This window comes from Rattus rattus, chromosome 17, assembly GCF_011064425.1.
Source record: "Rattus rattus isolate New Zealand chromosome 17, Rrattus_CSIRO_v1, whole genome shotgun sequence".
NCBI lineage: Eukaryota > Metazoa > Chordata > Mammalia > Rodentia > Muridae > Rattus > Rattus rattus.
Window position 1 is genome coordinate 46,855,491 of NC_046170.1, and position 27,448 is coordinate 46,882,938.

The following is a 27,448-nucleotide window of genomic DNA, read 5'->3' on the forward strand; positions in this document are numbered from 1 at the left end:
TTTCCGTGTTTTAGGAGCGGTAGAACTACTATTTGTTTTAGGAATACTAGTTAGAAAGTTACATCAGCATTTTTATCTTACAGTATATTCTTCCGGATGCCTATTTCTGATACCCTGCCTGGAGAATACGAATCATTTAAAAGGCATTTTTAATTTTTTAAAATTTTGGGTAGAGACAGTTTTTTTTTGGTGGTGGTTGTATTTGTTTAATCAGTTCCCATGTAGGCTTTATCTACCACAATCAACTTGGAACAGTCCTGAAAATGTTGATTTTTTTAAGTGTTCAAATGATTCATTCACTGATTTTGGCTTTTGCCACCTGAGTGGCCTGTGATATTTCTTTGATGGTTCTGTGTTGATGAGGGACTTTTTTTACCCCTCCGCTTTTTCTGATGTTCAGGTCCGGGGTGAAACCCCTGTGAATGCTTCCTCTACCAACCCAGTAGTCTCTCCAGCACAAGCTAAGTCAGACTTTTTAAGTAGCTGAGAAAATTATATAGGGATTAAAGTACTGGAGAGGAGTGTGTTTTTTATACAACATCCACCGGAAGGGATTGGTGGATCAGAACATTTAAAAATTTTTTCACACAGCATTATTTGTTGGGATAGAAAATCTCAGCTGGAGTACGGACAAACTACACCAGGCCAACATGGTTCCAAGTGGAAAGGTTTAATGTAAGGATTCAACAAGGGAGAGAGAGAGAGAAAGAGAGAGAGAGAGAGAGAGAGAGAGAGAGAGAGAGAGAGAGAGAGAGAGGGAGGGAGGGAGGGGGGGAGGGAGGGGGGGGAGGAGAGAGGGGAGAGAATAGGGATAGGTATAGAGGCTGGCCATGAGCACCTGGAGGAAGCAGGGAGGGGAATAGTAGAGAAGGTAGGTACAAAGGGGGAAGGGGGGGAAGAGCAAGAGAGAGAGTGAGGAGGGGGCAAGCAGCCCCTTTTACAGTGTCAGGCATACCTGGCTGTTGCAATGCACCCTCATCCCCTCCTTAGATGTCTTGATTTGCTTGTGGGTGTTCACTCTGCCCCTGTTCCCCTAAAGAAACGACCTTTGGCATCCCAAGGTCTTCACTTCCCTCCTGCCTGCCATGTCAGTCATGAGGTTTCTCTTTGCTCCAGTCTTTCCCTCAGTGGGTATTGGTTCTGCTAGAGGCTCTCCTAAGCCTTCCTCACAAGGCTTCCCCCTTAGAGTACAGAGCCTTAGGTCCTCCTTTGTCCTGTACAGAGTCCCTTGAGAGATCCTTCCCCTCAGGTTGACATCTCTGTTTCTGCTCACCACCCGCCCCTGGCCACATTACCGAGGTGAGCTTGCCTTGGCTTCTCCCAGTGTTCACGTAGACGTAGCCCAGACGGACACCATGCTTCCCTATCCGTAGCGTCCAGTGGTAGCGAAGATGATGACTAAGACTAAGTCACCACATGCATGTAGATTTTATTCGAGATGTGTGCGGCTATACCGTTGATAGCTCTTGACAACTGTGTTTGTTATGTAGCACCTGCCCTCGATGGAGAAGACTGAAGACATGTTACAGAGGAAAGGCCTGGGGGCTGAAAGGAGACGGAAAGTCTGTCCGTGTTCCCACTTTGAAAGTGATGGAGGGCACTGCCTTTCTTATCTAAGTGTTGGCCTGTGTGCTTCCTTGGGGACAGCCTCCTAATTGAACTCGGATGTGAGTGCTAAGCAGTTTGCTCCATCAGCTGCCTCTGCTGGTCTCTGTGTGTCCTAATGAGATCTGCTGATTGAGAGCTGGTCTTGTTTAATCCTGGGAGAGCCGAGGAGTCTGTCTGAGCTCTGCTGAGCTGCTGTGACCCAGATAAGTGAGGTTCTTAAAGAACATGAGGCGGGAAAGGAAAAGGAAAATCCAAAAATGTTGATGTAAGTCCAGGACACCTGTCAATTCTCTTATCGAGGAAATACTGAGTTAGTCTTCATGTGTATGACTGAAATGACGTGAGTTTTCTGCCTCCCTTGCAAACGGTGTTTGAACAAAATGTTTGCCCATGTTGGGTGATTTATAAACATCAGAGTTGGATCTAGCTGTTAGCACTGTGTAATGAAAACACTGTGATTTTTTTTTTTTCCTGAGAGCTTTTTTCTTTAGATCCAGGGGTTTCTTCATTCTCGTTAGAATGTAAATGCATTGTATTATCATCTATGGTTCAAGCTATAAAATTTTACCCTTAGAGGCATTTGTTTGCTTTGTTCCCCCTCACTATAGGGACAGTATGTTTTTGTGTATGATTATATAATTAAATATAGCATAAATTCTGGGCATACCATCAATTTGCTTTGCATAAGACTTAGCCTCTTATGATCATTTTCCTTAGTCAAACCCCCTAAGAAACACTTCTCATAGGTACAGATATTCGATATTAAAAACCCTGTTGTGATTTTGGAATTCTTTTCTGTCTGCCACATGTGTGCAGGTAAGAACATTAAAGGGTACATAAAGGAGTGGTGCCTCTTATTTATTTGAAAGGACAATAATTATCTCCAGGGTGGTCCCAGTAGGTGTAGGCAGGGGTCAGAAGAGGGGTTTATATCACTGGGAATGGAGTTACAGCTGGTTGTGAATGAGCACTGTTAGTCACTGAGCCATTTCTCCATACCTGAAAATTATTTTCTTTTTTAAATCTGTTAAATTTTATTTAATGTGTTTGGATGTTTTCCTTGCACAAAGATTATGGGCCATTTGCATGCAGTGTCCAAGGAGGCCAGAAGAGGGCAGCAGAGTCCTGGGAACTGGAGTTAGAGTCCATCCTTGGCTGTCATGTGGGTCTGGGAATTGAAGCCAGGTCACCCGGAAGAGCAGCCAGAGGTTTTAACTGCTGCGTCACCTTTCCTCCATTGGAGCTATTTTTCTGATAGAAAGGAAATACTGTTTGTTATGACACTCCACAGAAGTGTCTTAGTTAATCGAATTGATCTGATATGAAAATGATCCTACACAGATTTTAAGGGATTTGTTGTTTCTGTTTGTTTGTTTGTTTCCTGTTGTCCTAAGTGTCCATTAGACATTTAGCTTATATGCAAAGCCTTCCCTTTCCCTGTGGAATACAGTATGACTTATGGACAGAGTAGGGCTAACACAGACATACGGTTGATTTTGCCATGGTGGTGAGATTCCAGGTACCACAGGTTAACTTCAAACTCACCGTGTAGCTGCCCTTGAATGTCTGCTAAAATATCAGTGCCAATAACATTTTGTTATTTGTTGCTCTCTTGGGGTGTGTGTGTGTGTGTGTGTGTGTGACGCATGTATTATGTATGCTTGTGTGCGATAGGTTTATTTCTCTGTTGTCAGTGAAATGAGCCAATCTGAGCCAGACTAGATTATATTAAAGGCAAGTTTATTGGGAAGCTGCTCCCTGGCCAAGGACTAAGGCCAGGAGAGGGGAAAGAGAGAAAGGGCTTGTGTTCAGGGAGAAAAGAAAAGAGAGAGAGAGAGAGAGAGAGAGAGAGAGAGAGAGAGAGAGAGAGAGAAGAAGAAGGAGGAGGAGGAGGAGGAGGAGGAAAAGGGAAAGAAGGGAGGGAGGGAGAGAGAGGGAGGAAGGGAGGGAGGTCTGGATTATATACAGAGGAGCTTCTGGGGGGAGTAGCAGCCCAGACCCTGGGCAGGAAAGTTCAAGGTTGGGGGCAGGGTATGCCAGGTAGGGACTGAGGGATGCTGGGAGAACCTGGAGGCCAGGTTTGCTTTGATAGGTAAAATATGCACCCCACTCCCTTGTCCAGCGTCCCAAACCAAACAGTATGTATATATTTGTGTAGGTATGTATGTATATATTTGTGTAGGTATGTATGTATATATTTGTGTAGGTATGTATGTATATATTTGTGTAGGTATGTATGTATATATTTGTGTAGGTATGTATGTATATATTTGTGTGCTCATGTGTACAGAAGACAGAGATTGATGCTGTACCTCTGCCTTCCTTCCTTGCGTCCCCCCCCCGCCCCCTTTATTTTACCCAGGCAGATACTCTTGACTTCACCAAGAGCCTTTGGATCTGGCTAGTCTAGCAAGCCAATTTGACCAATGCGTGGATCCCCCATCTGCCTCCTGAGTGCTGGCATTGCAGGGAGGTCATCAGAACAATGTGACTTTCATGTGGGTCTGGAGACTACAGCTGGAGTCTCCACGCTTGTAAGCACTTTACCTGCTGAATCATCTCCCCAGTTCCACTTTGACTCTTTTTGACTTTTAAACAATCTCCTGCGTCTCTGGGTGACCTCACAGTGTATGTGGCATCTTCTAGTCCACCATCGCCCCTCAAATGTGTTTTAAAGATGCATTTGGATTTTTTTCACAAATGATCATAGCTTGAAGTGTCCATAGCTTGAAAGTTGGACATTACTCGTGGGTGTGAAAATGCAAGCATCCCTCCTTCCCACATGAAACCACAGTGGGAGTTCCTGTGTGTCCTTTCAAATGGTATCATGCTTTCAGGAGCAAGTAGAAGGTGGTTTCTGTTGCTGTGTTTGAAACAGGGCCTAGTAGGTAGGTCTGGCTGGTCTTGAACTCACAGAGACCGGCCTTCATCAGCCTCCCAAGTGCTCACTTAGAGCACTCAATACCGTCTGAGACATGTTAAGTGCTGAAGATTTGCGTGAATCAAATCAGACTTTTTATGGAAGAATTTTTCAACTTTGTCTTTCGATCCTTCTCATACTTAAATCTCAGACAGTTGACTTTCTTCTCCCTCTGTTAATCTAGAATTGCACTTCCTGTCTGGAAACCTTCTCCCCCTTGCTGTCTGTTTGCATGTTTAAATCACATAGGCTTGACTGATTTTTTTTTTTTTTCCTTTTCTTTTAAACCAGAATGGTTCTGTTTTCTCCTCCCACCTTCTGCCTGCTATTAGGGATCATCTGTTTTGAGTATGATTTGCTGAAGAGTAGATAGAGTTCTGGAGTCCTGGATGGGGCTCTTTTAAAGGCCAACAATTCTTCAGGTGATACTTTTGGAAAGAGATGCAGAGGGCATCTGTGACTGTAACCCTGGGTTTTACATGTGTTGAGAACGCAGCCTATGGCTTAGCTACACCCTATATAGGTGTTTTGGTTGGGTCCTCAGTATTATTTTAGGTACATACATCCTGTGTGAATGAATGAGAACACCTTCGATCCTCCTGTTGTATCTATTGTAGGGTAAGGTGCCGTTTTAATCTATTTTTGTGTTAACAGCTTTTTTTTTTTCTGGAGACTTTAGAACAGGCATTACAGTTCTGTGGAAAGTGTGTGTTTGGAGGAATTAAACTGACCCTGTCTTCTTGCCAGCCTTGCATTCTGCGCTGTCTTGATGCATAGGTTCTTTGAAAAGGTCTTCTCTCGAGGAAGAGGATGGAATGCTCTTGAGACCTTGAGAATTTTGAGGCAGAGGTGGTAGAGTTGGCAATGTATTCCCTTTGCTACATCCTGTGTGATGCAGACACACACTGCCTTCTCTTACCTTTTCATCACTTGCTGGAGAAGTACTGGGCAGTGACAGTCATCTCTCGCTGGAAGGTGACCCAGCAATCCAGTATCCCAGAGTCTGAGGCAAGAGGATCAGAACTTTGAGGCTACAGCTAGCTACAAAGGGAGATTCTTCCTCATACAAACAGTTCTCTGCCTCCGTGTGGTGTCTGCTTGGGGCTGGCACTTTGTTCTGGTTTTGGTCCTGGTCCTCTGTTCTGTTGGGCACTATCCTCTGGATTTGGATTCACCACCTTGTCAGCTTCACTGAACCAGCCCTGGCTTCACATTCCCTTGACCTTGGGTCCTCTGGCAGTTAAAAAACGAGACAAAACAAACCCCCAAACTAGCTGTTTTTTTGTTTTGTTTTGTTTTTTTTAAACTTTCCTTTCTGACACTGCCTCCACCCTCCCCTTCCTAAAGCTCAGCACCTAGAAATGGCTTTTCTATCACGGCCCTTAGGTGACTTTGATGAAGGCAGGTCCCCATGCATTCCACTCACCCTTTTCCTTTGTTTGTTTGGCTTTTGAGGGAAGCACTGGGTCTCTTTCCAGTACCCTGACGTGTCAGCCCAACCAAGCTTTTATTGAATACATTTGTTATTGTTGAGGAATGTCTGTTTATAATTTGTATTTCTGAAAGTATTCTTCCTTTTAAACATTTTGTAGCCAGCGTTTTGATAAAAAAAAAAGTCTTGTTACAAAGATAGTATGTATTTTCTTACTTTAAATATGTAACTTTATAAGAATCTCTTCTAGCTTAAATTATAGACAGTTTGAGGGGAGAGAGGAATGCTAGTTTGATTCTATCAGTAAGAAGTTAGGCTTTTGGACTTATTCATATTGTAAGTCCCTAAAGGGACTAATTTTCCTGAGAACTTTGGATGTTAATCATAAACAGGCCCAGTTTAGTAATACTTAAAACCTTTTGGCTGGAACTTTGGTATTAATGTCCTGAGCTTTGAGAAAGAGAAACACATTTTTATGGCTTGGCCAAAAATAACAGATCTCTATTCAAATAAAAATATTGTATTTATTATTTTTAAGAGGTCCGCCCCACTAGGCAATGTGTTATACTCTTTTTCGCTAATTTAGATGTCTAATATTGGACAACTGACAGTCAATATGGTTTTCTGTCTTAATACAATTACTTTTTGAAGTAAGAAGTCCTTCCTTTTAACTTAGGAGTGATGTAGGATAATACTTTACTGTTAATCTTAATTTCTTTTGTTAGATGTTTAGAATGGTATTGTGTACAGTGTTTGCATTAAAATGAACATGTTTTGTTCTGATGTGCTGGAAACTTAACTGAAGTCTGTGTCTGCCCAAGACAAAGAAATGAAGAAATGCATACAAATGATGTATTACCAAGGGCCTTTGTTCTAGAGCAAAGTACTTGAACAGGAGTGCTGTGTGTGTGTAAGGCTGAGGGGGTGGGGGATTGGGGGGAGAAGAAGCTCAGGAGTGGAACGTGTTCAAGATTCCCTGTTTACTTCTTGGGCTTCTTTTCAAAGGCCAGGAAGAGGAGGGGCTGTTTGCTAGGCTCAGTATGGGTCCATTCTTGTTTTAATTGACAGTCTTAGATTCTGTAAGCTTTTATAACTGTACATGTCCTTTCCCACGATACATCTGACTTTAATCATAGATATGTCTAGTCAGGCACAGGCTTAAGATAGTAAGTAGAGGATTTTTCCCTACTTGAGTGGACACAGTTCACCTTACTGGCCATGCATATAAAAGCAGTCCAGATTGGAATAGCACAGTGCTTCTAGTTCCAGTTCTAGGATGTATTTGGCTACAAAAAGATAGAAGAAGGTTGCTAGGGAGCTATGAGGAGATGTTTGGGTAGAGTGATAGTTTCTTTGTTTAGAGTGGGGTCTGTGTTGCTCCTTACAGGTAGCTGAGAAGTGGGTGAAGGGGTCCTCAGTGGTTAAGCTATTCCTACAACCAGGTGCGTCAAACCAGCAAGTTGACTCTTAGGCATTCTCTTTGTCTTTCTGGTGGTTCATTCCTGGACTTGTTTGGCTATCTGGCAGAAACCCCCTTCTGCTTTGCCTCCAGGAGTCCAGCCTGCCTCCGGGAGTTCTCTGGCTATCTCTTTTGTTTACCTTTCTTCTTCCGTTCCTTCAGCATCACGAGGAGTCCTAATTACCAGGCAGCCACTTAGATTCAACACCAATGAATTCAACACCATCCTCCTAAGCTGGTGGCTGGGCGGTAGTCTTCAGCAAGAAGAGTGATGCTTGCCAAAGGCTGTTTACCATGCCCTGGCTTTCTAGAGAGCTGCTCACCACACACCAGACTCTGTGTGCAGTTGCTTCCTTACCTGGGGAGCCAGGTACGCCTTCTTTAAGGTTCTGCGCTTCTAATAGACAACCACGTTCCAGTCTGGAGTGTGAGTCCTCCCCTATACTTCACATCCTGTCGAAGGACAAAGCACTCACACGCGCAGAATGCAAAGCAATGCTGATTGTGCCATAAAGTTTAGGTGGAAACGTTTGCAGCAGAGGCTTTCGTGTGAGAGAGACTGTTGAATATGATTTGCTTTTCATTCCATCCAATCAGAGCTCAAAGTCAAAAGATCCAACAAGAAACTGAGGGCAGCCACTAGGAGTGGGGTATTCAAGAGATAACACATAACACTGAGCTTCAGTGAGCACAGCACAGCAAAGCAATTAAAATAAGTAGCATTTATTAAATACTTTCTATCAGAGTCTCTCTAAATAAGGAAAACCATGAAATTGAAGCAAGAGATCAGTGAGAACTGCTGACATCATACATCTAAGGGACATAGATCTAACTTTCTCCAGGTCAAACATATGAGCTGATCAGCTTGGAGCCCACTCATTAGGGCTCTAAACAAGGGTATTAGAAAAAAAAGCATGTGGTCTTACCAAGGATCTGGGTACAATCAGGACAGCTGGGAGAACTCAGGCCAACCAACCCCTAGAGGAGAGGAATGTAAGCAAGAAGTCTGAATGGGGACCAGGGTGCCGCATGCAGATGGGATGGGTATTTGCTACCATAGGGGGGAAATGCGCCTCCCCCCCCCTTCTTTCTCTCTCTCTCTGTATGTGTTAGTTATGAAAAGAGCATTACTCATTACTGAACTATTTCTCCCCCAGAATGTTTCAGGACATTTAACTTTCAGGAAGTGATTTTTTTTTTTTCATCACAGATTCTTAGAAACTTTAGGAGGCCAGGTGGCTTTCCAAAGATTCTCGTTAGTAAAGGAGGATTCTGGGATCCAACAGTCCATCCCCCATTCCTCTGAGTAGAGGGCTCTTTTAGAGCGAGATCTAGTTCGTGTGACTGGTAAACTAGTTTGGGTAGTAAAAGACACAGTGTTGGTGTTCAAGACCCTATGAGAGCTGGATACCATGCAAATTGAGTTTAATCTCAAAGTGGAGTGTCAGTTCCTTCACACTTTTAAACTCTGGTGAGGCAACTCGCAAGTGGCGGTGTTGGAGATTAATCAACTATTATGTGGAAACGACTCTTAAAAGAACAGATGGCAGAGGAAGACAGTTACATCAGCGCAGTCAGAAGAAATGCGGCTACAGTAAGAACAGGTGCCACGCAGGTGGGAAGATTGTTGGGGCAGAGCTGCAGCTTTAGTACCTGGTGTCAAATTAAACACACGGAAGATAGAAAATAAATCAGAACCAGGGAGACACGTGGCAAAATGAGAAGAAATAAGAGAAACATAGACAATCAGAATCCCATGCTGGGAAAACACCAGGAAGTGTCTATTCCAAACTTCTGGCTAAGGAGGTACCACACAGAGGCTGGTGGGTGCTGAGCAGCTCCATGGGAAGGAATCCAGGCCTTTGAAAACATCTGACACCAGTAGTCAGCACAAGCGGAAAAACACAGCAGCCACTCTGGATGTTGTTTTCTTCGTCGTTTGTAGCGCCTTAGATAGAGATGCTAGCTTTCTATTTCAGGAACCAGCAGTGGCCCAAGGATGATATTGAACTTCTGATCTTTCCGCTTGCACCTCCCGGATGATCAGACTGCAAGGGGACGTCGTCATGCCTGCTTCACTGCGGTGCTGGGAACTGAACTCACAGCTGTGTACTTGCATTTTCCAGGCTGTCCTGGGCTGTCTGCGAGATTCTATCTTAATAACAAAACCGAAAGCACTCGAGCCTTTAGCCTACAAATTACTTTAGTTCCAAACACTTCCATTTACAACCGAAAACACAGAAAAGTCATTTACATCAAAGTTTAAATTAATAACTCCAAATACCAGTGGAAAGTGGCAGACCCTTCACTGTTCGGAAGGAAGAAGATGATGCCTGTGGCTACTGGAATGTTCTTCAGTACCTGGCAAATGGGACAAAGGACCAGGAAATGATTTTAAAGCCTGTGAATTATTTTTTTTTTAACTCCAACAATTCTTGTGGTGGAGTAGAGCAAGAACTGCCTCTACGTCATAAATTGAGGAAAGCACGCAGAAATGTTAGACTGAGTGGCTTTGTGCAATTGTGTTCTCTCACATGCAGATTCGATCAAGGATGGGAAGGTTGGAGAAATTTGACAGAGGTGTAAAGGAGCACAGGGAGCAGTGGGGAAGAGCCTGGCCCAAAGCTGTTGAGGAGGAGAGGGGAGCGAGGGCAGGATTCTTTACAAACGGAAGAATGGGCATGCAAGCAAAGTGTAAGCAAAGTTACGGGCTCAGACTCTAGAACCTGGGCAACGTCCTAAGGAATTTTAAGCAGAAAGTTGACTTCTTTTGTACTTTGAAACCCGGTGTAGTTTCATGACTGGAGCTGGGACGGCTGGGTGTTAGTCCTATGCTGTGGCTGCCAGACTCAAGCTAGGCTAAGAACTTTGAAAAAGGATTGACCTGGACGATAAGCAGGACAGCCACAAATAGAAGTTCTGCCAATACGAATGGAAGGGACAGCCAGAAGTGCATCCTGTCCTAGGCTGTAAGCAGTTTCCAGACCACCTGAAAATATTCTAGGTGGATGTACTTGGTTTGCCATTTTACTTTTACTCAGTTAAGTGCTCATCTTCCACTCATATTGGTGATTGATACCGAGAAAACGATTCTGTTAGTTCTCAAACTCCTGACAGGCAGTGTAGGGCTGGACCTGACATTCCTTTTGATGCAGAATGGTAGAGTTGCCAAACCCCAGAGATTAGCAAGTAATACTCTCCTTCACCCTGGACACCCTGGGGGGTGATGATCTAGAAGGGACAGAATGAAGGCACACACAAAAAAAATTAGAATAGGAAGAAATTTTGTCTGTGAGTCGTGTGATGTGGTGAGGGGGTATTGGTGTGGGGATTGCAGGAAGGAGAGCACCTAGAGCACCCCTAGACACTCGACATTAGGGCACAAGTTGCTGAAAGGAGGGACTGGAATCTGCTTGGTGTTAAGTGAACATTTTCTTTCACCACTAAGTAACTTGAAAGAGAATTTGAGAACAGAGAATCAACAGGGGGAACTGTGGTTTAGGGCGGATGAAAAATGCCAGGGTCCAGGCGGGCACACATGTGTGAAGAGGAAAAATACTCGGTCCTGGCGGGTAGATTTGAAGGTCCTTGCCAGAGAGCGATTGTACATTTTTTAAGAAGACATTGAAAATGACTCACAGCCATTCCAGTGAATCCAAAGGTGGTGTCTGGGCTTCTGGATGATAGGGGAGAAAGTGAGGATTCTGGAACCCAGACTGCTGGGAAATAGAGGAGGATGGGTTTGTTTTTGTTCTTAGTGGCAGAGAAAATGGCTGCCCCATTGCCTGCTGGTGGTAAGAAGCCCAGCTCATTTGGTAAGGCTCTTTGCTCACGGTTTAAATTTAGAGCACTGATTACTCCAATAACAGGTCAGATTCCATCGTGTCTCATGTTTGATCAGTTCCTCCTGGACTCTTTCACAGCCCCCTTTGCTTTCTCCTGACCTAAATGGTTTCCTGTTTCTAGAATCCATCTTGTCTGTTTCTTGCAACAGATTATTGTGCCTATAGGAAATAGCATCAGTCTTGATTTCTATCCTGAGGGAACGTAACACCGAAATCTTGTTCAAGCCAAGAAACTTTTGGTGTGTGTTTGTTAAAAAATGTGGTATAAATGCCAACTCCGTGCGTTCATCGCCCTGGGTAACGACGGGGAGGAGATGCTCCTGAGTCTGCATCTCTGCCATTTCTATCCTGTTTGTGGTTAGGTAAAATGTTAGTCTGCCAACCATAGCTTACTCTAGGAAATACCTGCAGACACAGACATATATTCAGGGAACCCAAGGGTTATCTGCCACTCTTCAGTCAAGCCGTGTTAATGGAGTCATACCACCAGGGGACTTGCAGTAAGTAAGAAGGTCAGAACTGGACCAGCTCCCCGGCGGGTACAACTCTAACAGGTTTTTCGTAATAGGATTTTAATTAAGGTTTGTGGATTAGAAAACACCACTGTGATTGTAGGGTGATCTGGAAAAACCTGGGTAACTGATACATAATAAGTTACCATCTTAGAAGTCAAGTTCTTCTACAGCCGGTTCCAATAATGGTAAAAGTACGGCTCCTACAGTCGCCTCCCCCAAGAGTTCACTTCTGCTGTCTTTGTGTCTTGTTATAGATATTTAGGATTACTTTCAGTTACTCGCAATTATAACAATTACCACGCCTTTTCAGTTTGTTGAAATTAACTGATAAATATTTTATGGGTTCGTCATGTATAACATGCTGCCTGGAACACACATTTAGCCAAGTTGAGCTCATTCCCATACGCACTGCTGACGTATGCATCGCTTTTCCCACTTTGTCCTGAAAACCTTTACTTTTGTTGCCTTTCCAGTTTTGAAGAATCTAATCCATCACTGGCTATAGCTGTATCGTACAATAGGATCCCCTGATCTGTTCTTTTGACTCCTGTGACATCCCATCCCATCCTGTGACTTTCCTAATTTTTCTGAGTTCAGTTTTCTTAGATTACACAATAGCTGAGATGATATGGCCTTTCTGTCTGTGTGAGGCTTTATTTTGTCCTGTCCTCTAACTTCACCCTTGTTGTTGCCAGTGACAGACTTCCATTAAAGGTCACCACATACACTCTCCATGTACTAAATTTTCTTCTGTTACTCATCTCTGGCTGGGCACTTGTGTGGCTTCCAGAAATGTGGGGACCAGCTCTCTCTCCCACATCCCGATCTGCTTTTATTGTGTGGACATCCAGCAGCGGGCTCGCTAGACCATCACTTGGCTTTTATAACCTTCCTACCCCCTTTTCTGAATAGATCTCTGAGCCTTGAGGGGTAGGTTTTGACGAAGATGCCCCACTTAAGACTTGAGTGTTCCAAAGTCTCTCACTGCATGTTGTCCAGCTGTGGGTTTTGGTGTTAATTTCCACTGACCACATGCACACAAAAATAAAATAAAACAAAAGCTTCTTCGATGGGAATGGAGCGATGTACTGATCTATGGGTAGGGCAATATGTCACTAGGAATTATTTTATTATTAATTCCTTTATCAGAATAATACTAGTAGCTAGCTTTTCCTCTCAGGTTGTTGACCTAATTAATTAACAATGTTGGGCATGATTCTATCTGTCTCATAGAGTTGGTCTTAAGGCCAAGCAAAAAGTGGTTACTCCCATAAAACCTCTGAGACGCTGCTGTTTAGTAAATCCTACAGGCAGGTTCCCACTGCAGGTTACAAGGTTCAGAGCTAGGTGAGACTGACTTTCATTCTGCTAGATGGATTGAAGGTTTTCTAAAAGGGGGTTTGACCTCTGTCTCTGAAGTTGCAATTTTAAGTCAAGGGAGATTGGGTACAGGTGTATCTGCCTGAACAAGTATTAACAAGGAAATGACCAAATTAGTTACATTTTACTTTTGTAATCTTAAAACCTGTGCCCCCCTCCCAGATTCCTTCAGGTAAAGAAGCAGTTTCCCAAATGATAGTGAATAGAGCCCAAACGATTGATTCCCAAGGAGGAGCAGGATTGTCCTAGGACACCCAACAGGATGGGAACAGTCAGTGTATTGGCTTTAGAGGACTACCAGAAGGAGAGGTTAAGATGCTAGGCTTTGAGGAAGAGGGGTATTTGATACTGTAAAGATCTCTCAGGTTACAAGAAAAGGCAGCTCAGACCCTTACACAGCTTATCTGCATAACAAAGCAGGACTGTCTCCATAGGGAATCTGTGAAAGTGGGGAAGAAACCACCTACTGTCTTCTGGGATGCAGTTAGTAACCCTGGGCTCCTCTCGGTTTCCAGGACAGGGTCACATGTGTCCAAGCTGGGAGGGCCATCCATATCCCCCTCCCCCCAAATCATCGTACTATCTTGTATTCTAAGTGGTTTGCACGCGTAAAGTCTATTTTTTTGATCAGATAGAAGCATAACACGGCAATCTCTTTCCTGTTGCTCACTGCCCAGCTCACCTAGTCTGATAACTTGGCAAACGATCAGAAATCCACACCCTCTCCTAGCTGAACATTGACAGGTAAATGTTTCCGGAGTGAAACAGTTCCGGTTCATGCTTGTGACCTAAATAAACTTTTCAAAGCTTATTTAAGCGATATCTGGTACGCTTTATTTTTTTTTTTTTTTAGTTGTCTCGGATATTTTATTTAATCATTCCCTATCCCCTGCCCCCCCCCCACTCCCAAAAAATACAGTGAGGTTCTTTTCTGAAGACCTCTCTTCTGGGATCAACCAATAAGAAAAAAATTATAGACACGAGCGAAAGATGTTTGGTGCAGGTAGGGATCATAAATTTGGACTTAATTACGCCCCTAGGGATAGCCTGAGGAAACCAAAAGCATTAACATAATTAGACCAATTGTGTAATCAAAAGGAGATGATACGCCCATGGAATGATAAAGTGGTTTCCCAGCCTCAGGACTTCTCTGATGTAAGAAAGTTTAGGGATGCGTGAGTGTGGCTTGTGGTCCCTTCTGAATGGCCCCCTCCTGAGCACTGCTGTAAGCCAGACTCCATCTTCTGAAGCATTCGCCATGGGGGCTTCTGTTGAGCGAGGGGTGTCCTGAGGTGAGCTGTGGGTCCTATCTGAAGGAAGGCAGAGGAGAGGATTAAAGGCGTACAATTACTTTTTTGTTTTTATTTTAGGTTATTTTGTTGCTTAGGGATAAAGCTCAAGGCCAAGAGCATACTTAGGCTGGTACCTAACCACTGAAATGCAGCGTCAGCCTCAGCTCGGCTGCTGCAAAAAGTATGACTCTTGATATCGATACCTTTATGTAAAACGAAAAAAAAAAGGTCACAAATCAGTGTGGTGTTTATCACACCTAGAGAGGCAATAACACAAATTTATTAAGAAAGAAATATAAATTCGATACAAAATGACGTAAACCTATGAATCTGCATGGGGCATTTATGACGATCTGTTTGCAAGTGTGGTTGTGTAGTCTTGGGGGATACACAGTACCTTTTGAGGCCCCTTCCCTCCCTTCCTGCCTAGGGATGAACTGAGATTTCTCGTGCTAGGCACACATTGCACAGACGGGTTTTACCCCCAGCCCTACAGAAAAGCTTCTTTTAAGCAGTTGCCTGGCATGGTTATGTAGTTTGCAAATTCCTAAGACCTCCACGGAACTGGAGTTTACTCCTGACCCTCAGCTGTTTGTGTAAATTGCCTTCTGTGCCTGCAAGCCCAGGAAACAAAACAATACGTGAAGTATCAGGAGAGATCTCTGTCTCCTTTTCCAGAATCAGCAAAACAGCTCCCTCTCACTCAGCTTTTGATTCTAATTTGGTTCCAACCATGCTACGGAGGGCAGTTGGTCTTCTTCTCCTGTGTAATCATTTAAGTGTTGATATCTTGCCCAGAAACATCTTCACCATCATCTAGAATAACATTTGGCCAGCTGAATTGGATAACCCATAAAGTAAACGCTGGACCCGGGCAGTCAAAACCTTTGTTCTCGGGTTATAAAAGGTTTGGGAGGTCAGAATATGCGTGTAGAGCATTGTAGTTCACCATGAAGCTGGTAGTGGCCTTGACCCTTCCGGGATGTGACTTGTTTCTAAGTAACTAGGAGCATGCTGTAATTTGTATCTGCAATATCCCCAAAGGCCCATATTTTGCAGGTTTAGTCCCAATGTAGGTGATGATGTGGGGGAGTAAGGAAGGTAACTAGAAGAAGAAAGTGTTCCTGTGGAGTGTGTAGTGGGGCCCAGGCCTACCCTCTGTCTTTGTTTACCTCCTGGCTACCCTGTAGTGACCATTTTTCCTTCCTGTTCTGTTCTGTGCCTTGTCTTGAAAGCCACAGCAAGACTCTTCCCCATCATGAGCCGCCTTCTGTCACCTTAGGTTGACTGTGTCAGACATCTTGTTACCATGAAGGGAACCTCCTTGACACGAATTCTCATTTATTTAGGGCAGTCTTTTGTAGTTGTTCTTCCAGGAAATCAGTCTTAAATGCCGAAATGTTTTATTTTATGAATTCTTTAATTAATTACTCTTAAGTGTTCTATGTCTTGTGAGTAGCCTAGGGCTTAGCTCAGTAGCGTGCTTCCCAAGTATATACAAGGCCCTAGGCTTGCTCTTCAGCAAAATATTCAGGAGATAAGTCTATTGATAAATGGATTATTGATTGATGATTGCCTATCATAGTAAACTTGTAACTATCAAAGTCATCAAATTAAGGTTTTGTAGTGGTTTTAATAGAATTTTATATTAGAGATAACAGATTTATCATTAATCTGTAAACAAAAATATGTATATGATTTCAAACTCTAGATGTAAGTGACAAAATGTATTGGGGAAGGGAAGCTATGTCTTTTCATAGTAATAATTTAAAAAAAAATCACTTTTTATCACTATGTCACCTTCTTGGACAGCCTGATGTATGTTAATTGCTGTAGCTAAACTTTGTTCCACATAAGTTAAAGGCCATTCATTAGTTACAAGTTAATTTTTTATTCTCACATGTTTTGAGGCAGTTTTAGCTTAACTTCGCATCTAATGGTTAGAAGGCAATGTTCTCAGACTCTCGTGTTAATTACTAACTTTAACCTTCAGGAGAGCTCAATGAGGCAATACTGTTATTCAGCGTATAAGGGAGTTATAGGGAATGACACAGGCCCTTCTTGATACACAGCCCCTGACAACAAACACCACACAGTTAATATCTTGTTATATTTAGTTGACATTTGAATTGTATTCTGGGAATTACGAACCACGCAAGCATGGAAGCTTTATTAATATTAAACCTTTGAGATGACACTTTAAAATTAAGTCTTTAGTCTGGTCACTGCTGTATGGCTTGTGGCAGTCACAGAAGCTCTATTTCATTAGAGATGATACGTTTCTCAGACTCCCCGAAAATCTTCCTGCTAGCACCCAGCCTACTTTTATTTTCTTTCTCTTCCTTCATTTCCCTTTAGGAGTTTCGGTGTAACTTGGTGGGTGCCCTTCACATGTGAAATTACAGCATTGCCCCAGAAGCAGTAAGTCACTGCACATTCCGGTGTGTATTAGCAAGAGGATTTTGAGATAGGACCGACGTGTGATTCTTTGTTGGCTGACTAACAAAACAATGAACTGTAGAACATCTGGAAAGAAATGATTTTCTTCTTGGTCTCCTAACAAGCCCTTCACAATTAGTAATGAACAGAGTATGCTTGTCATCAAGCAATAACTGTTGAAATGGCGTCTCCCACAGAAAGCCCTGGTGCCTCTTACTCACCTCCATGCCTGTTCAATTCTTTTCATCCGTAATTTCTTCTGGCTATCTAATTTATTGGACAAGGCATCTGGCCTAGTTACTTCCTAGGACTGTGATAAGCCACCTTGGCTGAAGCTACTTTTAGAAGGGAAGGTTCGTTTAGGTTTATGGCTCCAGAAATAAGAGTCTATCACCATCATGCAGGGAAGTCTGGCAACGGGCAGGCATGGCATCAGTGAGGGAAAGCTGAGAGCTTAAGCAAAAGCAGGAGGCAGAGAGCATGATGGGAAAGACTGGAGTGTATCCTTCCATGTGTTCCACCTCAGATCAGGCCCAGTTCTTCATCCCCAGCCTTGGCTACAACTTTAAATTTCTTGGTGCTCTTTTTCTCTTCAGACTGTAACTTTTGTATTTCTTTCTGCCTAGCTTGCTCTTTTGCATTGTTGACTGGCACAGAAGTGATTAATAGCCACGTGGCAGAGACAATATTAGACTGTCTTGAAATCTCCTACACTGAAGAAATTAGTCCATTACTTTTTAATTCAGCCTTGGGCAAATTCTTAGGACTAGAGCAGAAAGCAGCCACATTCTCTGCCATAATATCACAGGAATGGTCCCTAGCCAGTCATGAATGTTGTTCCTTCTAAAATCTCAGGAGCCTGGACTTCCACATGGTTCTCAGTACCTCTGTCTTCCCAGCTCTGATGAGAATGGCCCATTAAATTCTGCTTACGGCATTTAACCACTTTTCTTATCCAAATTCCCAGAGTCTTCCTTATTTTTAAAAAGAAAACCGAGGGAGGGAAGTGGGGAGGAGGGGGAGGAGGAGGAGGAGGAGGAGGAGGAGAACAAGGAGGTAGAGGAGAAACTATGGTGAGGTCTGTCACAGCTATGACTCCCTCCCTTGTATCAATTTTTGTCTGATAATGTCATTCAGTCCACCAATTGGCCCTTCCCTATCAACCTGTGTCTCCTGGTGACTAAGACAACAGTGCCAGGAACCTTCCTCCCCTGCCCTGCTGAGTCTTTGGCTGGTAACAAAGTTGCCTTCCAGAGAAACTGCAGTGCAGCTGTATCTGAGTACAAAAGGAGATTTGCAAAGCTGTGGTGGGCTTTAAATAAATAAAAGCCCTCAGTTTCTAAAGGACTTATGTTCACTCTGAGAACACCGTGCTGTAGGAAACGGTAAGATCCATTGCAATGTTACCACCATGCCCAGGGTCATTCCTGAGCTACCTCTGACTGTCGCTATTTATCTGCTTTCCTTACAGCGAAACTCCTCAAAGACAACTTAATAGAAATTCTTACTTTATATAGAAGCAAACTTATTGCATGATCAGAACTTAGTTTTTTGTTTTTTTTTTCCAGTCATGAATTTGATTTTCTCACAGATCTTCTACCTACACTGGCCAGTGTCTTTGGGTCATGTTCATTTCGTGACAACTCTGGGTCACATCCCACAAATAGAAAAACGAGGTAGAAGCATGGGGAAATGGTAGAACTTAAATGCAGTAGACTATAGTTCTGCCTCTGCAAGGGGGAGGAATGCTGTCCAGACCAGATTTTCCCTCTCTGTGAGGAGTAACTAACTGTAGAAATGCTTGTGGTTTTTGGAGCTCTTCTTTGAAGGTTGAGAGAACAGGTTCTCTCTGTCTTTCCCCAGCTATTTTATTTTCCACAAAGTATTTTCCATGATTCCATCACTGCCTGATTGTGGTGAAATGGTTAGAACTGCTACTTCCTGTATTCACATTAAGAAAGCAGGTTTTAGGGCTTAGGAAGCAGATCATCTTTCGGGCTTAGCAAATTAGTAGACCAAAGCAGTGGCAGGGCTTCTCCCCGGGGTTTGTTCCTGTATACCACTGCACAGGGCCCAATTTCATATAGAGTACTCAGAAAACGTTAACGAAACTTTCTTACGCACTGTCGGTGATGGCTCAAGTCTACAGGCAATTAGGAGCTCGCCATGTGGGTCTGCAGGTTCTTCTTGCTGTGTAAAGATACTATGTGTCGGCTCTTCTAGTTACTGCAAACAATTGTGCTAAGGCTTGCGTGGACATCGAGAGCTTTAACCAGGGCTGCCAAGTTATCAGGGCAGGCTAGCAATTGGCTTTACATTTTTTTTTATCCTCTCTCTCTCTCTCTCTCTCTCTCTCTCTCTCTCTCTCTCTCTCTCTCTCTCTCTGTGTGTGTGTGTGTGTGTGTGTTTGTGTGTGTGTGTGTGTGTGTAAAACATTTGGCACTGTGATTGAAATGTGTGTTTTTAAAATTTGAAGATTGTTTTTTAAGGAGCTGCTCTTCTCAGCTCCAGTATTTCCTTAAGAATTTTCATCACTGATTTAAATGTCTTCATTAGATTTTTTTAATGTTTATTATTTAATGTGTGCATGTATATTGGGAGCACACATATCAGCACCAGGGAACAACATGGAGGAGTCCTTTGCCCGTCCACCACGTGAGTTTCAGGCATCAAACCCAGGCTATCCAGCTTGTTGTCAAGGCCTTCCTGCCGAGCCGTCCTGCCAGCCGTCTATTTTGTTTCGTTTTTATTTCGTTGCTTTAAACCTCAGCACATAGATCTTCAACTCTTAAAGGTTATTTATTTATTTGAGACAAGGAGTCATATATTCTGGGTCAGCCTCAAGTTTGCCATAGACTGGAGATAAAAAGGTCTCAAAGCAAGGAAAATTTGACATTTTGGAGTGAAAACCCACACTGTAAGTAAAGGTGGTGAATATTTGTGTCTTGCTCTCTCCAAAAAACACAATTGTAATACATATTTGTTTTTAATCTTCTCTCTCTCTCTCTCTCTCTCTCTCTCTCTCTCTCTCTCTCTCTCGTGTGTGTGTGTGTGTGTGTGTGTGTGTGTGTTTAAAGTTTTCATTTTTTCTTTTTAACAGAAAGGTTCTCACTACGTAGTTGGAATGAGTTTGGAATGCTGGGATACAGGTGTGTAGCACCATGCCTAGTGGTGAAACATTTTAAAGCACTTTCCCAGTGAAACTGAGTATCTAGATGATATTGATAGAAGACAGATTTGTTCATGTCACAGGATGCTTACTGTTCAACTATCCCTGAATCATGGTACTTATCATTGGTGTTCATTGCAAACCCAGGGGCGTGTTATTCTGATCAGCTATCGAAAGGCGACCGGTGGCCACTGTTAACTCTACAGAAGCTTTTGTTTTATAGGATCCTGCAACTTAGTCCTGTCTGTGGAGAGTGTTTGAATTAGATGTTGTTGTTGTTGTTGTTAGATTTTGTTTCCTAGATTGAAAAACCTTTAGCCAAACTAAAGCGGGGAGAGAGTTGCCCCCTTCCCCAGATAATAAAATTAGAGATGGAGAAGGGAGCCATGATGGTGGATACCGATGAAATTTAGAAACTTAGGGTGGTCTACCTTAAACACGTATTTCACTGAATTGGAAAAACCTAAGAGAAGTGAATAGATTTTTAGGTGCATGTGGCCTACTGAAATTAAATGAAAATTAAATAATTTCTTGCGCTGCTCTTTTTTCTTTTTCTCTGTAGCTCTGGCTGGCCTTAAACTTGTAGTCTTCCTCCCTCCCTGAATGTTGGTGTGGGGACCTCCAGGACCTTTGTTTTGTTTTTGTTGTTGTTGTTGTTGTCTGGTTTCCCCCTCATTCTGTTACTCTCATAGAATGCAATGACCGTGGGGCTAACGTGTGTTACCCGCTGTCTTATTTTATCTCTTCGGAAGGCCGATACGATCTTATCGTTCGGTTATGAAGCTCCTCTGTCCACAGATGTCTTCTCAAGCGTGATGGGAAGCTGCTTTCCCCTGGGGAGCTGGCGAATTAATCAAGTAGCTGCCTCCCCAGCACCTCCTGGAATCCCCTTCACAATTCTCCAAAGGACTCGGGAGCCGCGTCCCTCTAGAGTTATCTATCAAGTGCAGTTTAAGAAGTAGCCTCACTTGTTCTGTCTACCTCCCCTAAGACACTGGAGTTTATTAAGTCATAAGTCTTTCATTGCATCAGACCGGCTCTGCAGTGACCGTCAAAAGTGTGAGAGAGAACATTTAATAGGTAATTAGTGTAGTAGGATTATTTAGAATTTTGTATTCTGTTAAGAATAAGAAGAGACTTCAGGAGAATGTATTACTACAGGGTCATCCATTTCCTTTTTACGTTTTAAGCATAAAACCAATGATAGGCAGGTAGGGAATGTACAGAAAGAAATAGAATTTTATTGTTTAATATCATGATTATTTTTTTAAAAAAGATGTATTTATTTATTCTACATAAGTACACTGTAGCTGTCTTCAGACACACCAGAAGCGGGCATCAGATCTCATTACAGGTGGTTATAAAGCTACCGTGTGGTTGCTGGGACTTGAACTCAGGACCTCTGGAAGAGCAGTCAGTGCTCTTAATCACTGAGCCATCTCTCCAGCTCTCATGATTCTTTAAATGATAAATTACTTTCTACCACTGCAATCTTTTATTTTCAGTCTCTAGTTCCTTGGAATACCATTTATGTACCAAGACAGGTGGATGATGGACCCTCCCTGGGTTTATGGAGCTCCGTGAAATAGATGGTGTGGTGTTGTTTCCTATCTTGCAACAATTTCTACTTTTTCTAAACATGGGGATAGATGAAGGCAGGATTCAAGCCTTTAACTTTTCTAATTACTTTCATTTATCTTACTGTGGCATCCACCTATCTTTCTGGGATTCAGAAATTTCAATTCTATGAAGACCAGAAAATATTTAGCATTCAAATAGAGGGTAGCAAAAACCGTTTTTTTTTTTTAAAAAAAAAAACAAAACTCTGAACTTAGATGATACTTAGTTAAGACAGGTGTGGTTCTCCATACTGAATGGTTTGCGTTGAGTACTTAACCACTTGAAGACAAATTGTCTGGTGGTACTTTGAGGTTTTTACTCCAAGGTTATCAGCTTTTGGGTTATTACCACAATGGAGGAAAGTCTTGAAGCACTGAATGCTTCACAAGCAGCCCGGGCACAGATACCTTCTTTACACAGTGCTCTCTCACATTCCTATGGATGACCTGACCCCAAATCGTCTCCTTCTGTTCCGCGAGTGGAAAGTTCATTGTTTTCTCTGTGGAGAGACCGAGGCTGATTAAACACAGACAGACAGCAAAGAAGCAAACAAAAGGCGGCAGACCCTGGCGAAATTCCAGAGGAAGTATTTGGAACGCTGCGTGGGTTATTTTCATCACCAGGAAGAAAAGAAATACCTTTTCTTTTCGGAGTTTGCCTGATGACTCAAAAGCACTTTTGCTTACATGGGCAGAACCTGGCAGCCCTCAGCTTGGGACTGGAGGAGGCTCAGTTGGTTAGTTACGCCAGCGTATCCTAGAGTTGGGTCGTGACATACATTAAGCTGGGTTGAGGCTCATTTTACCTGATGGCCACTTTGGGCAAAATTTTTTCTGTTCTCAGCCAAATTAATCAAGCACCTCCCCCCTTTCTGATACTTTCATGCTTTCTTTTCTCCCCTTTTATTTTTTTCCAATAGAGTGAGCAAAGCGTTAATATTGATCCCCTTTCTGTGCGAGTGTTTAAACTGGATTGGGGGGGGGGAACTCCCTTCGTTTAGTAAACTTGGAAAAGGTAATTACACAGTAGAGTTTTTGTCTTATGTGTGACCTCTGATGAGTGCATTACCTCTGAGCTTATGTAAGGAACTTGAGCAGATGTGTCCACGCTGTTAGTCGCTAGGATACTGGCTTTTTCTGAAGCTCTGGAAACTCCCCTCTGGGAGTCCTGTACGTTGCCTGTCTGTCAGCCCACCACCCACGAAATGGACCCCTGAAGAATGCGTGCTAGGAGAGTGCACCTAGACACCCTTCAGCGACCAGGCCTGGGCTCCTTCCTTGCCTTATATCTTTACAGTAAGTCCCATGCCATGTCCCTCTCAGAGCCTGGAAAAGACTGGTGTTCAGCCCTCATGCCAGGCAGGCGTTTTCACAGGTCGTCCTCAGAATTAAAGGGAGTAACGTGACTGTGCTCAGGACGAGAAGCTCTCCCCGCCAAGCCTCTCAGCACTGCGGACTCTCTCCCCAGTTGCCTTCCCGTTGCCTCTCACGTCTTAATGTCCTCCTCTTCCCAGAATCTGTGGATTCCCCGGAACGGAATATTGGAGACCATGCTACTATTGGGGCTGCTTTTCTTTCCCACCTCCACCATCTCAGTACTCCAGCCCAGAGCTGTGGTAGACACAGTGCCAGTGTGTGATTAACTCTGTCCCTGGTCCCCGTAGTCCCCTCTCCCACCCACAGGTTCAGTCAGTACATTACACAGCAGGGTAAGGTCTGTGCATAGTTTTAGTAACTGGCGCCTTGATAAATTTATTCCCTTTCATGCTTTCTAGAAGCTAGTTTCTTTTCCTTCAGAAGTGTTAATTTTGCAAATATGAATCTTCCTTCCAATTCCCCTTCTCCCTTGCGTTGGTTCTCAGTCGTCCTGATGCTGCAACCCTTTAACAGTTCCTCGCGTCGTGCCGACCCCAACCATAAAGTCATTTCCGTTGCTGCTTCCTAACTATAGTTTTGCTACTGTTATAAATCGTAATGCAGATATCTGATGTGCAGATGGTCTGAAGTGACCCCCATGAAAGTCTTGGTTGACCCCCAAAGTGGTCGTGACCCCAAGTTGAGAAATGCTGCCCCACTGAAATTGTTTAAATGTCTGATTTTGTCCAAGTTATTTTTTAAAATCGGAACGATTACTATTTTCTTCCCTTATGGGGAAACCTTCTTTCAGATACTGTCTCCAGTGCGAGCTGGTTTCTCCTTCCTTGAGCTGTTCCCTCACCTCCATCTAAGACTCTGTGGTACTATCCTTTGCTTTGAGTTTCTAGGGTTTTGCTGCACCGCAGTGATAAACAAGCACATAAAGAAAGGAGGATGGAGGATGAAGACCTTAGCTGTCTGAAAATATAGTCTTTACACATGCACACTTGACTTTCGGGCTCTCGTTCACACGTTAGCTGTAACGGTAGCTTATGACGTGAGGATGGATCCCCGTGGTCATCTCTGTACAGCCTTGTTTTGAGGGGCGTCTGCACAGTATACAGCTTTGGACATAGGCAGTGTCTCCCTCTGTAGCCACAGTAAAGTTGCCTTTTGTTCTTGGTTTTCTGCTTGGCAGCATCCCCCACCTCCTGCTACCTTGCGGAAGCCTCCTGGCTGCTATGGGTATGGAGCAGACTGGCTTTGACGCTACGATCGTGGTTTTCTCCTGTCTTCCACTAGCCCTGCATCTTCTAGCAGGGTCTGTTATGGTACTGTAGACACACCTGCAAGCTTCGGAGGAGCTCGGGTCACAGCTGCCACAGTTCTTTTGACTGCTAACACACAGCATGTCATAACTGTGTATAGATTCATGATAAAACCACAGTTGTTGGCATTTACTTTCTCTTTGAAATATTTCCCTTACTAGTAATACAGTGTTTTCTTCTTCCACCTGAGTGTGTGTGTGTGTGTGTGTGTGTGTGTGTGTGTGTATGTGTTTGTGTGTGTGTGTGTGTGTGTGTGTGTGTGTGTGTGTTTTTTCTCATCCCCAGAAGCAATTCACGATGAAAATCTGTGTGTTCAGCAAAGCACAATAAACATCAGGTGCTATGCAAGTTTCCCAAGTGTGGATTTTCATGTAATTGAATGGGCAGTTTGTTTGTATTAAACCATTTTGCAAGGCATGCAGAAGGATGGATGAAGAACAGGAGGCAGGCCCACCGTTATTTAATAAGATGTATTAGGGACCAGAGAGATGGCTCAGTGCTTAAGAGCACTAGCTGCTCATGCAGGAAACTGGGGTCCAGTTCCCAGCATCCACGCAGATGCTCACAACCAACTGTAACTTTAATTCCAAGATACCCGATGCCTTCTTCTGGCCTCCATGGTAATGCATAAACTCATATAAGCATACACCCATACACATAAAGTAAACAAGTTACACTTTTAGACGTGTCATATCGATATCTAATCATCCTAAAATATTTGTCAAGGTATATGAATTTCCTGTATTAAGTTCTTGGGGGGGGTTTTTGTAAGATTTATTTTTTTATTATTTTAGTTATTTGCCTGTTTAAGTATTTCTGTAGGAGAATGTGCATGAATGAGTGTAGGTAGCCAGAAATTTCATATCTCCTGTTTCTGGGATTACAGATGGTTGTTTAATTAGATGTCTATGCTGGGAGCCAACCGTAGGTCCTTTGAACAAGCAAGAAATGCACCTTACCATCTCCATAGCCCCTGGTTCTTGGTTTTGATAACAGATGTAAATTGTCCTTTTTGGCAGGTATAGTGTTCAAACACCATGTTAAACCGACCCACAGGTCATCATAGTTGTGGGCCATCTATTCCAGAGGGAATCATGTCTCTTCTGTTCCCAGTTTTCAGAAGACACAGAGACAGAGAAAGTCACCTTCCCTTCCTCAGCACCACCCTCCCGTGTTTTAACACCTCAACCTGAGATTTCAACCCCTACATTCTTAACTAAAATAGAGGGGTGAGAAACTGCATCCGGAAGGTCCTTACTAGTATCTAGCTTTAATTAGCATTGATAGTCCTTAAATATTGATTGTGTAATAGCTGGACTTAATTTTTTTATGGTTACAGCGGGATGCAGTATTTAGTTTTATGTGTACTTGTGTGTACGCGGCTTTTAAAACCTACAAGGCAAACTCAAATGCTGTAGTAACTGGTGCTGACCCCATGTAAAAGACGCTGAGCTGTGGTTCCCCCAGCTACTGAGCACAGCCTCGTGTGAGGAATTATTGTAACCCAAGCTAAATACCATACACAGGTCTCCAGAGTCCCTTCCATGCTTGGGGACCTGGGGCACCTACTGTAGGGAAATAACTCTGTAAATCGCCTCTTCCTGGTACGTCTCTGTAGTTGGGGCATCCTTTATGTGTCAGTTTTCCTGGTGCCACGTAGGTGTTTCAGTGGGAGATACGTCTTGGTGACATTTCAGTGGCACATAAACTATTAATAGATCTTAGAACAAAGTGTCTTTAACCCGCGAGATCATTTTTTTCCCCCTTACATCTGGCTTATAAACAATCCTGCCACCCCTCCACCTTCCAGCTCCCAGTGGAGAAGCATCATTTAGGGAGTTCGTGTTTACATTCAAAGTGCTGTTCTTAGGCAGGTTCAAGATGCTGTTAACCTTTGAGATGTATTATGTGCTGGTGCTTAAGAGAGATAGATGGTTAAGAAGTATATATTAGAGCCTCTCAAAGCACAGGAGCATCAATCTTCAAGCAGCCAGCTCCTCAGTGCAGGGCGTGCAGGATGCATGGGTGTGTCTGCTACTCCTGGGATGCATGCTACAGCAGAGCAGAAGATGTGAGTGAGTGTGCGTGCGTGTATGTGTGTGTGTGTGTGCATGAGTGTGCATATTGTGGATTGCCCTGGTGCTGTTTTCATTTTGGTGCTACTTCCGCTTCCCCAAGAGGGGCTGCTTCTGAGGAGGAGTGAATCACGTACTCAGGTGACTTCATGTGAACCTTCTCCCCATTTTAACTTGTAAAATGAAGGCTAGAGCAGGCGATTGGGCAGTGGAAGGGAAAAGGGGAACGAAAGGTTTTAGAGAAAGAGGGAGAGAAAGGAGGAGGAGGTAGAGTGAAGAGGAGGAGAGGCAGATGAAGAGAGGAGAAGAGGAGTAGAAGGAAAATGGAGCCGAAGCACATGGCCTAGAGAAAGCACAAGTTATAAGGGGTCTCATAGCTGGGAATAGAGTAGTGTAGGGCAGATCTGCCCGGTGTAGGCCGCAGCTTGTACTCATATTAGTCGAGTTGTGTTTTCCTTGCATGAGCTTATTTGGTTTGGAGATTTATCATTTTGTGTGTGTGTGTGTGTGTGTGTGTGTGTGTGTGTGTGTGTGTGTGTGTGTATTGTATGTATGTATGTATGTATGTATGTATGTATGTATGTATATTCACGAGCTAAGTTACGTGGAAAAAAAAAGAGGAACTTTGCCAGGCATGGTCCCATGTACTTGTGATCCCACCACAGGCAAGGGGATTGAGAATTTAGCAGCGAAGCAAGTTTGAGGCCAGCCTAGAGTATGAGACCCCATCCCAAATAAAACAGAATGTTCTTCATCGTCTTCACTGACCCCTTTCCTAGTGCAATTGCTTTAATGCATTCATAGCATAACAAACAAATAAAAGAATAGAAAGATAAATATAAAATTATATGTGTACCTAATTATTTTTATAAGCATAGGAGTAGATCAATTAAGCTATACCTAAGAGCTCCCTTTAGACAACCCCAGAGATTGGTAGGGCTAGTTTTGCTTTGATTAACAAGATTTTACAGAGTCTGCTATTGTTGCCAGACAGTTCATTCAAGCTGAAAT

General features: G+C 43.3%; 1 protein-coding gene across 1 annotated transcript in view; it reads left to right on the forward strand.

Moving 5' to 3' along the window:
- The window catches only part of Pard3 (par-3 family cell polarity regulator), a 546,246-nt gene that overhangs the window by 262,332 nt on the left and 256,466 nt on the right, over positions 1–27,448 (forward strand).